Genomic DNA, 13079 nt, shown 5'->3' on the forward strand with positions numbered 1-13079 from the left:
TGTACTGGGGCTGAACACATATAGAAAGAAAAAAAATATTAATTATGAAAGGAGGAAGGCAAGAATGAACCCTGAGGTGCTGAATTGAATTGGAGAAATTGGCATGAATTCATTTTTTTAAAAAAGTGTATTCAGTAGATGCAGAAATGAACAGAGAGATGTGTGTGGGTATGCGTGGGTTAGCATAAGTACATATATTTCCACATTGTATCCATCAAGAGCGACTGAAGGCAATAGGGGTGAACACACCAGAGTCAACCTTGGTATCTAAATTCCATTCTCCACCAAAGGAATCAGGTCTTCTTAGACAAAGAGGCTGGGGCAAGACAAATACATGATGAAACTGGGACTATATAGCTTTAGAAAGTAAATAAGAACTCAAACAAGGATGAAGGGTTGTCCAAAGGCAGAGACCTCAACCTGACATAGTTTCCAGTGGCCAAAGCTGGAGTCATTCAAGTAATAAAATAAAAATATTTTATTAAAATCCATAGAATTAAATGCATATTCATGAGTCCCTACTGACAAAAATGAATAATTGAATAAATAAGTGAGGGAGAAGAGACTGCTCTTCTTACAAAATTTCAATTAATAAATACAGAAGGAATAAGAAAAATGGAAAATTGTCCCTAGAACTTGACAGGAAAGATCCACTAATGGATGTTAAAATTAGTGGGAAAAAAAGTTGGAAGACAAATAGTAGATTTGCACAGTTTAAATATGCCTTCTTAAAATTTTTTTAACTATAAAGAAAAATGTTTCCTTGATAGTGGAGAAACCTGAAGCCAACACTTTTAACAGGTGATGAAGGTCAATGTCGCCACTAGTAAAAGGTGCGTTAATGTTACCTGCTGCTGTTGTAATACACCAAGAGAGGCACATCACTTTTATATAGTAATTCCTGAAAATGAAGTACCTAAGCCTAATCATGAGAAAACATTAGACAAATCCAAATTGTGGGACAATCTACAAAACTGCACCCTTTAGAATTACCAAGTTTGTAGGCCAAGCATCTGGTACACACCTGTAATCTCAGCTACTTGGGAGGTTGAGGCAGCAGGATCATATGTGTGAGTCCAGCCTTTGCAATTTAGTGAGAACTTATCTCAAAATAAAAAATAAAAAGGGTCAGGAATGTAACTTGGCGGTAGAGTGTCCCTGAGTTCAATCCCCAGTATTTAAAAAAAAAAAAAAAAAAGTAATGAAAGACAAGGAAAGATGATTGAGGAGCTACCATGAATTCAGGAGATTGGGGAGACAATCAAACACAAGGTTGGATCCTGGATTGGACCCTGAAACATCAACAGCAAATATAACTAGAAAAGTCCAGTGGTGTTCAAATAAAGTCTGTTATTTAGTTAAAAGCAACATGAATTTCTCAGTTCTAATCATTGTACATCAGAGGAACCAGGAGAGACTGAACAGGTGCTCTTTACTATTCTTGTAACTTTTCTGTAAATCTAAAATAATAGCAAAATAAAAACTTAAAAGGCTGCCAAAGCATCTAGTAGAAGAGGTTGGCAACATTCCTGAAGAGGACAATTTTCACAAAGACATAAAGATGATTTTATAAAGAATTGAATAGAAATGTCAGAATTAAAAAAAAAAAAATCCTGATAGTAGCTCTTTCATAGCAGGAATCCTCCTGTGATTGTGAGTCTGGGCACAGGCAGTTGGAGAGATGTGTGTGTCTGTGTGTGTGAGAGAGAGTGTGTGTGTGTGTGTGTGTGTGTGTGTGTGTGTGTTTGTGCGTGTAAAATTTCCCAGATAATTCCTGTTACAGCCAAGGTTAGGACCTACTGGGCTGGTCTACTCAAATTAGCATTAAAATATTAAATACATAATGTGTTGGGGGCTCCTTAGACCACGACTATGTTTGGAGATTTGCTAGAAAGGACTTGTGGGAATCAGCATGTATTTTTAATCACAGCTAAGATTTCTGACAGCGACATAAAGAAGATGTACCTCCAGATTAGAAAAGAGCAAGCCATGAACCAGAGAAGCCATGTGCAGGTTTCCTTGGGCTCCCCCCTCCTATGAGGGGCCACTCTGGGCCTCTCCTTTCTCCGGTAAGCAGTGTGTGCTGTTTCTTCCCAGGGAAGCCCATTCAGGAATCAAAGACTCTCTTTAGCAAAGCCCAAGGTTTTTATTGGGAGTTGGTCACATAGCTACTACCATTTAGTAGATATCAAAATTCCTTCCAGAAGGAAATCTGGTCTTTAGCATATGACCAAATTATTTGTACTGACACAAACACACAGAAAGTCACTCTTATCAGTTAGGAAGTTTAATTGATTTTAAGGAAGTGTTCACTAGTCAAATTCCCAGGTTCCAGGCAAGGGTCAGCCTTGATAGCAGGCCTTTCTAAGGATGGGATCTAGGGCCAGCTGTGGGACTGCTTCCTGTGCATGCCATGACTCCTCGCCATCATCAATGCTTACTGAGCACATCTGTGAAGACAATCGCTTTACTAACAATTATGTATATATTATCACATACAGTCCTTATCACAACTCTGTGATGTAGAAGCTATCTCCATTTTATAGCTGAGAGAATTTGAGACATAGTGATTTTCTTTTTACCCCAAGAGAAAACTTACCACAACACAACAAAGCTGGCAAATAGATAGCAATCATTCAAGCTGAACTGTTCAGACACAAGTTGTTCCGAATCTTCATTTTTCCTCCTCGAAATTAGAGATAGAAAATAGCTCTCCTGTCTTCTACTACTTTTTGTGTTGGTCTGTTCTTCTTTTTCTAGGGCTTTGAGCTGTAGTGTTAGGTCGTTTATCTGTTGATTTTTACTTCTTTTATTGAATGTGCTCCATGAAATAAATTTTCCTCTAAGTACTGCTTTCATAGTGTCCCAAAGATTTTGATATGATGTTTCTTTGTTCTCATTTACCTCTAAGAATTTTTTAATTTCCTTCCTAATATCTTCTGTTATCCATTCATCATGTAATAGCATATTGTTTAATCTCCAGGTGTTGGAGTAGCTTCTGTTTTTTACTCTTTCATTTATTTCTAATTTCAATCCATTATGATCTGATAGAATACAAGGTAGTGTCTCTATCTTCTTGTATTTGCTAACATTACCTTTGTGGCATAATATATGGTCTATTTTAGAGAAGGATCCATGTGCTGCTGAGAAGAAAGTGTATTCGCTCTTGGTTGGATGGTATATTCTATAAATGTCCGTTAAGTCTAAATTATTGATTGTGTTATTGAGATCTATGGTTTCTTTGTTCAATTTTTGTTTGGAAGATCTGTCCAGTGGTGAGAAAGGTGTGTTAAAATCACCTAGTATTATTGTGTTATGGTCTATTTGGTTTCTGAAATTGAGAAGGATTTGTTTGACATACATGGATGAGCCACTGTTTGGGGCATAGATGTTTATGATTGTTATGTCTTGCTGATTTATGGGTCCCTTAAGCAATATGTAATGTCCTTCTTTGTCCCTCTGACTAACTTTGACTTGAAGTCCACATTATCTGAAATGAGGATGGATACCCCAGCTTTTTTGCTGAGTCCGTGTGCATGGTATGTTTTTCCCCATCCTTTCACCTTTAGTCTATGAAACAAAAGAAACAATACAAAAAATTGACAAAATAAATAGTTGGTTCTTTGAAAAAATAAACAAAATTGATAAACCCTTAGCCACTCTAACAAAGAGAAGATGAGAGAAAACCCAAATCACTAAAATTCAGAATGAACAAGGAAATATCACAACAGACAAGATTGAAATACAAAACATAATTAGAAGCTATTTTGAAAATCTATATTCCAACAAAATAGAAAATTTCGAAGACATCAACAGGTTTCTAGAGATATATGAATTGCCTAAATTGAACGAGGAGGACATACACAATTTAAATAGAATAATTTCAAGTAATGAAGTAGAAGAGGTCATCAAAAGCCTACCAACAGAGAAAAGTCCAGGACCAGATGGATTCTCAGCCAAGTTCTACAAAACCTTTAAAGAAGAGCTCATTCCAATACTTCTCAAAGTATTCCATGAAATAGAAGAGGAGGGAACCCTCCCAAACTCATTCTATGAAGCCAATATTACCCTGACACCCAAACCAGACAGAGACAAATCGAGGAAAGAAAATTTCAGACCGATATCATTAATGAACATTGATGCAAAAATTCTCAATAAAATTTTGGCAAATCGCATACAAAAATATATTAAAAAGATAGTGCACCATGATCAAGTGGGTTTCATCCCAGGGATGCAAGGTTGGTTCAACATCCGGAAATCAATAAATGTAATTCACCATATCAATAGACTTAAAGTTAAGAATCACATGATTATTTCAATAGATGAAGAAAAAGCATTTGATAAAATACAGCGCCCCTTCATGCTCAAAACACTAGAAAAAATAGGGATAGTGGGAACATTCCTTAACATCATAAAGGCCATCTATGCTAAGCCCATGGCTAATATCATTCTAAACGGTGAAAAACTGAAAGCATTCCCCCTAAAAACTGGAACAAGACAGGGATGCCCTCTTTCACCACTCCTATTCAATATCGTTCTTGAGACTCTAGCCAGAGCAATTAGACAGACCAAGGAAATTAAAGGAATACGAATAGGAAAAGAAGAACTCAAACTATCCCTATTTGTGGATGACATGATTATATACTTAGAGGAACCAGGAAATTCCACCAGAAAACTTTTAGAACTCATAAGTGAATTCAGTAAAGTAGCAGGATACAAGATCAATGCTCATAAGTCCAATGCATTTTTATACATAAGTGATGAATCCTCAGAAAGAGAAATTATGAAAACTACCCCATTCACGATAGCATCGAAAAAAATAAAATACTTGGGAATCAATCTCACAAAAGAGGTGAAAGACCTCTACAATGAGAACTACAGAACACTAAAGAAAGAAATTAAAGAAAACCTTAGAAGATGGAAAGATTCGGCCTCTTGGATAGGACGAATTAATATTGTCAAAATGGCCTTACTACCAAAAGTGCTATACAGATTCAATGCAATTCCAATTAAAATCCCAATGATGTACCTTACAGAAATAGAGCAAGCAATCATGAAATTCATCTAGAAGAATAAGAAACCCAGAATAGCTAAAGCAATCCTTAGCAGGGAGAATGAAGCAGGGAGTATCGCAATACCTGAACTTCAACTTTATTACAAAGCAATAGTAACAAAGACGGCATGGTATTGGTACCAAAATAGACAGGTAGATCAATGGTACAGAATAGAGGACATGGACACAAACCCAAATAAATACAACTTTCTCATACTAGACAAAGGGGCCAAAAATATGCAATGGAGAAAAGATAGCCTCTTCAACAAATGGTGCTGGGAGAGTTGGAAATCCATATGCAACAGAATGAAACTAAACCCCTATCTCTCACCCTGCACAAAACTCAACTCAAAATGGATTAAGGACCTTGGAATCAGACCAGAGACCCTGCAGATTATAGAAGAAAAAGTAGGTCCCGATCTTCAACATGTCAGCCTAGGACCAGACTTCCTCAACAGGACTCCCATAGCACAAGAAATAAAAGCAAGAATCAATAACTGGGATAGATTCAAACTAAAAAGCTTTCTCTCAGCAAAGTAAACTATCAGTAATGTGAAGAAAGAGCCTACAGAGTGGGAGAATATCTTTGCCAATCATACTTCAGATAGAGCACTAATCTCCAGAATCTATAAAGAACTCAAAAAACTCTACACCAAGAATACAAATAAGTCAATCGACAAATGGGCTAAGGAAATGAACAGACACTTCACATAAGAAGATGTACAAGCAATCAACAAACATGAAAAAATGTTCAACATCTCTAGTAATAAGAGAAATGCAAATCAAAACCACCCTAAGATTCCATCTCACCCCAATTAGAATGGCGATTATCAAAAATACAAGCAACAGGTGTTGGCGAGGATGTGGGGAGAAAGGTACACTCATACATTGCTGGTGGGGCTGCAAATTAGTGCAGCCACTCTGAAAAGCAGTGTGGAGATTCCTTAGAAAACTTGGAATGGAACCACCATTTCACCCAGCTATCCCACTCCTTGGTCTACACCCAAAGGACTATCAGCATACTACAGAGATACAGTCACATCAATGTTCATAGCTCAATTCACATAGCCAGATTGTGGAACCAACCTAGATGTCCTTCAATTGATGAGTGGATAAAGAAACTGTGGTATATATATATACAATGGAATATTACTCTGCCATAAAGAACAATAAAATGATGGCATTTGCAGGCAAATGGATGAAATTGGAGACCATCATGCTAAGTGAGATAAGCCAATCTCAAAAAACTAAAGGACGAATGATCTCACTGATAAGTGGATGATGACACATAAGGGGGAGGGTAGGGGGAGTTAGTGTTAGGGTTAGGGTTAGGGTTAGGGTTAGAGTTAGGGAGGGGGACAAGAATGGAGGAAGAAAGGACTGTTTAGAGGGAAAAGAGAGGTGGGATGGGTGGGGGGGAAGGGAAAAAATAATAGAATGAATCAAACAACAGTACCATATGTAAATTTATGATTATACAAAAGGTATGCCTTTAACCCATGTACAAACAGACAAACAACATGTATCCCATTTGTTTACAATAAAAAAAAAGAAAATAGCTCTCCCTCTTTTTTTCCTTTGAGAGATTATATATATTTTTAATTCTCATTTTTTATGGATGAGTCCATTATCATTATACATAATAGTGGGGTTCATTTTGACATAATCATAGAAGCATGGAATACAATCTGCTCCACCTCAGTCTCCAGGACTTCCTCTTTCTTCCTTCCTCCCCCATGCCCCTTCCTCATTCTATTGGTCTTCTTTCTATTTATTTATAGGTTGTTTGAAGTTAGCACTTTACTGAAAGACATAAACATGACATTCACTGTGGTAGATCCACATACGCACAGAAGATAGTTGGGTCAATTTCATCCCATCGTGCTTCTCTTTTCCTGTCTTCCTCCTTCCGCCATTACTTATTTCCTTCAACTCCACTGATCTCTCTTCTATTGTCATGGGCTTTTCCCCACTTTTTCCCTTTATTTTTCTCTAAAACTTCTGCATGTGAGAGGAAACATTCTACCCTTGACTTTCTGCTTCTGCCTTATTTCACTTAGCATGATGCTCTCTGGTTCCATCTGTTTACCAGCAAGTGCCATAATTTCATTCTTCTTTATGACCAATCTAAATTCCATTGTGTGTATATATCCCTTTTTCTTAATCCATTCATCTGTTGATGGCATATGGAACCCTTCCTACTTTTACCATATAGCATTTTTTTGAGGCATCAAATTTTGATGCCTTCAAAGATGCATAGGAATTTTACAAAACCCACTTTTTGTTGTTATCATTGTAAGACTTTTTTTCTTTAAATGAAGGGTCTTAAGTATATCAGCAAATAATGACATTTCAAAAAAAGTCACCATTAGGGGTTTCTTGAATCTCGTTTCCACATTACAATAGTACATGAAAGTATGAATTTCATACTTTCATATGAAATTCTTGTGAGTTTTTTTTTTTAAACCTAAGCATCTGGGCTTTTGCTTTTCATGTATTTGACTCCTCCTATCCTTGAGTATCTGAAGTTTTCCCAATTGGTTACACAATGTGATGTACAACTCAAAGGTGCTGACAGGTCACCAAAATGTTAAGAAAAACATGTTTCCACTGCTTCTTTCATATCTCTATTTCAATAAATTTTAAGCCCAATTTATTATTTATTATTATCGTTACCAACACTACTAAATATATTTCAGCTAAATGGAAACTGAAATCTGAAGAAAAATTCTGTTCTGCTCTGTGAAGGAACAAATTCTATTTTTGCACCGAGTTCTGGTGGGTACTCTGGTTCATTAGAGCCCAGGAACAGGACATAGTAGGCAGATCCACCTAGGAAGCTGCTTGTGAAAACTTCGAAGAGTAGCTATGTTAGCATGTTTTCTGTTGCTCTAACAAAATTCCTGCCACTGGGTAATTTATAAAGAATAAAAATTTATTTAGTTTATAGTATTAGAGACTGGAAAATTCAACAGCTCAGTGTAGGAATCTGGTGAGGGTCTTCTTGCTACATCACAATATGTCAGGAGACACCACACGATGAGATAAAGTAAATAAGCTGGCTAGGCTTCTCTTTCTCTTCTTATAAAGCCACTAATATCATCATGGGGCTCCACTCTTATGATTCCATCTAATCCTAATTACCTCACAAACTCGCCACTTCCAAATTCATTAACATATGAGTTTGGAGATTATGTTTCCAAATTAGGAACTTATATGGGAGTTCAAATCATAGTAGGAACTGTCCCTGTCCCACTCTGATGGTGAAATCATCTTTTCAGGGTCAAACTACAACTGTTGTGCAGTTTATGCTGATTGAAACAAAGATGCTGATTTAGCATTTTAAATGAAAGATAGCCTTCGTGAAAGTAGAACAAGAGTCAGCAATGTTTCTATAAAGGGCCAAAGAGTAAATATTTTAGGCTTTGTGGGCTATGTAATATCTGACTCACTGACTCAGTTCTGTTGTTGTTCAGAGCAAGTACCATAGAGTATATGCAAACAAATGGACATGGCTATGTTCCAATAAAACTTTATTTACAAAATCATGCAGTAAGCTGGATTTGGTTTACAGGCTGTGGTTTGCCAAGGCCTGTCCTAAAACATTAGCTGACTTTGCTATGCATGTTCTTCCTCTCAAGATACCCAGATGTCTTAGCCCATATTGCAATGCTACAACAGAATACTACAGACTGGCTAATTTGTACTGAATAGAAATTTATTGACTCACAGTTCTGGAGACTAGGAAACCCAAGATAGAGGGACCAACATCTAATGAAGGCCATCTCTTTCCATCTTCCTGTGGCAGAAGGGTGAAGAGAGGGAGATAGAGAGCAAGAGATTGAACTCAGCCTCAAGTCCTTTTATAATTGATATTTATCCCTGCATGAGGTGACCTAAACATCTCCCATTAGTCCCCACCTCCCAATACTGTTGTGTGAGGAATCGAGTTTCCTGCACATGCTTCTTTTGGGGAGACATGTTCACACCACAGCAGCCAGGGATCATTAGCTCCTTTATTCATAATGTATCTTATTATTTCTACCTGGAGTGCAAGCTTGGCCTCAGTAGAATTTACAGATGTGAAATGCATGAGATTGATTTATGTAATTAACTTTCTTTATGATGGAGGCCACGACTAATCATTCTCAAATATAAAAATGCAGATAGAGCCTGTGTTGCTAATCAATAGCACACAAGCCAGTATATTTGGCACACTGCCACATCCTACATGAAGAACAGCTGCCATTTGACTGCTTTTGCAAAATGCACTCAGGTACCAATGACGAAAGGACTATATCCACTGCCTGTATGCTGCACCACAACTGGGAGGAAGTTAGGCTGTAGAATCAGCTGTAGTCAGATGAGTCTCATCACGAAGATATCCTTGGGTGACCAAAACGTACAAATATAAGTGACATCCAAATAAGCCTTTCCGTTCACAGTATCTTTTTCCTAAATGCAGTCTGAATTTCAAAATATAGCTATGCTTTTTCAGTGATTGATCTGCAGGAAATAAGGATGCCATAAACAAAATTTGATTTTTAACTACAAGTATCTAGAATATTCTCCCTCTATATTAAATCCATGACCAGTTGCATCAAAGAGTAATTACTGCCAGTAGGTGGCATCTAGTATCTACAATAATACCATGGACTTATATTTAACATCGGACTTGCTGATTTATGAGGGCTTACCCCCTGATGTTATTTATATTAGATCACTTAATTTTCAACCCTACTCATTGCAATTGAATTTTAAAATTTCCATTCAGGAAATTTGTATAAAGTTAAAAAGGAAAAATATTCCCTCAATTTGAACCTGATAGTTCTTCTGCAATTCCACATAATAAGCAGACTAATGTTTTGAATTTTTAAAATGGATATCATTGAAAGACATTAAACACTAAACACAGGCATTTCAAATACGGTTGGTCTTCTATGATTGAATAAACCAAGTTGCTAATTGCTGGAGCACGACCAAAAGAGGTAATGAGCAAAACACCAAACGCCCTCCAACTTGGATAAATTCCATGAGAGTCAATTGAGTTTAAAAGTTTCACAAATAATTAAATTACTGAATAGGATGGACCGGAAGAAGAAAACCAACAGATTGAATTCTGTTCCTTAGAGCTCAATTTGCTTTTCAGTTGACTGTTTTTAGCTATCTGCAATTGCAAAAAACTAGCCATTAAAAACCCATCCATTTTCTTGTTCTCATCAGAACATCAATGGTTTCACCACATACAGATAATATGCTTTTAAAAAGGAGGCAGATTGTGAGACTCAACTCTTTCTTTTCTTTGATGTGCTTATCAGGAAGCCAGTGTCTTAGATTATAAATAATTGGAGGTCAAGAATATAAAAAATGCTTCTTAGGATATGATTTCTAGGTGGTGATCTACATAGTTTGGTGTTGGAGTTTGAGTTAGAGTTATTGCATACATAAAATAGCACTCTTGGAAAAGTGAAGGGCAAAGGTCCATGGGGGGGAAAGAATAATCTAATCAGAGACTCGTGTCTTACTTTAATCGGGGGCCATAAAAACAGCCAAATCCCATGTCATGCTGCAGTAAAGGTTACATCAGCACTTCATTCAATATTTATAGTGTAAAAGAAGCCCTGCAGTCTGACTCCAATATGACATTAATCTTCCTGCTTTCTTTATCCCTCATTGCATCCTCCTACCCCCCCCCCCCATCTAGTAAATGTGTTCCTTGGTGATAACTGACCAGAGATAATGGAGATAATTGACCAGAGAGTATTGCTATAACCTGAAATCTAGACCACGCAACAAATATGCAGCAGCATATCAGATCATAGGGAAGCTTCACTGTGCCTTCCAAGTAAGGGGACTGACCATTCAGTCCAGATTGCCCTAGACAGAGGGCCTTGTTAGTACAGGAGAGAGAGAGAGAGAGAGAGAGAGAGAGAGAGAGAGAGAGAGAGAGAGAGAGAGAGAGAGAGAGAGAGAGAGAGAGAGAGAGATCTTATGTAAGCTCTTTGGACCTGATTTATACAAGTGCTGACTGACAGGAGAAAAGCATGAACATTTTATGAAGTGTACAGGTATGTAGGCTCTTCACAGGAGAATGAATTCCAAAGGACGTACTTAAGTATGATGCTTTATACTTTTTAGACAACAAACAAATTTGCGAAAGAATGATAGGACAGATAGGTCTCTGGATTAGGGGAGTAAATTCTAGGGATGTTACTAAGAGATGTCTGGGGTGGGGTTAGAAGTTCAAGGAAGATAAGGGCTACTCCAGCAAGTTTCTTTACTTGGGTGGATTGCAGTTCCAATGATGAGTCTCTGGTGATCAAAGCTATTTTCGGGCATTGCACATGAACAAAAGCCCTCCCAAAACAATCTTTAGGGCTTGTTGCATATAGGAAAATACTGGCTGAATGGTCTTTTCTGAAGTTATAGTTCCCCATGTGGTTTTGGCTTCAAATAATCAATATTCCAATTCAGCATATTTTAAAATAGCACTTTCTTTTTTATTTTCGTTTCTTTCTTTTTTTTTTTTTCCAGTACTGAAGAATGAATCCAAGGGCACTTACCAATGAACCACATCCCCAGCCCTTTTTTGTATTTTATTTAGAGACAGGGTCTCACTGAGTTACTGAGGGCTTTGCTAAGTTGCTGAGGCTTGCTTTGAACTCGTAATCCTCCTACCTCAGCCTCCCAAGCTGCTGAGATTACAGGGGTGCACCGACATGCCCAGCTTAAGATGCACTTTCTTAACTTCTTCTCTGAACTTGGGGTTTTCAGTGTTAAGAACAGGAAAGCTCTAGATGAACCAGGACAATTAGGTGAACCCATTTTTAAGAGGCTTATGGCATCAGACCATAAACTGAAAGTCTTCCTTTGAAAAACATTCATTCCATTGTAGTTATATAAGAAACCACCAAGGGTAGATATTAGACTGAGAGTTCCACCACACAAGGCCTATTGCGACTGAAACAAAGATCAGGGTTTAATACCTACAAAAGTAAGGTAGCTTTTACATGATTCCAGACATCTTCCTTAATTCCAATTATCTAGGCTCATAGGTTTAGGGACAGTGGGACAGGGTGTCAGAGAGCTAATCGCTCAGAGAACTAGCTAGGTACATTCAGAACAGCATCTCAAATCATAGCTCTTCCAGGAACTATTTCCCTATGGTATCACCCATTCCATAATATTCATTGAAGACTCATTTATGTTCAGAAGAGTACAGCAAAGCCCCTGAAAAGGATGCAGGTACAGGAATTCAATCAATGTAATTGCCATTCTTCTGCATGAAGCTGCTCTCAATAGCTTGAGAACCTTCAGGTGGGACTTGAAGGCTTCACTGCTTGCAAAGTCTATGCTCATTTCATGAAAAGCTCTTTCCACAACTTCAGCAAGCAAATTTACAAACAGTTCTTGCAATTGGGTGTTGCAAAAATCTCGACAGTGGCAACATATGATATAGCAATTAAATAGCCAAAGTTACTATAAGGTCCTCTTGGTTACTGTACAGGGAAAACTCAGAACTATCATTGTTCTATTTATTATAAGCTGTGCCACACACGATGCCTTTGACAAGATCCCCTCTGATGAACATCTCCTCACCTTAGGCCATGGAGAGAGAGCAGAGGATTTCACCCTTGATTCGGTGTTGCACGAGAGCTTTCTGTTCCACATCCATACCTTCTGGTTCTGCTCACTTTTCATTCACCACTCACTTTTACTGAGATCAGCTCCAAATTAGGACTGGCACTCGCTAGAGTCTTGTTGCTTGTCACCTTTTTTTGAAGCTACCTTTGACCATTTCAGTATTTTTCTTGGGAAACTGGACTTGGGACAGAGCATTTGCAGCCCTGCTCTGGGTGTGGTTTACATGCTCGTACACAGAGGACCCTGCCAGGAGAAGTGGCAGATTGGCTGTGTAGGCAGGCAGCAGCTTCACGGAACCCAGAAATAGGTTCTGCAGGGTATGCAAATGCAAGCAGCGGCTGCAGCAGAATGGGCCTCTGGGTTCAAAACAGCAATTCTCTCC

This window comes from Sciurus vulgaris (genome assembly GCF_902686455.1).
Source record: "Sciurus vulgaris genome assembly, chromosome: 13".
Lineage (NCBI taxonomy): Eukaryota > Metazoa > Chordata > Mammalia > Rodentia > Sciuridae > Sciurus > Sciurus vulgaris.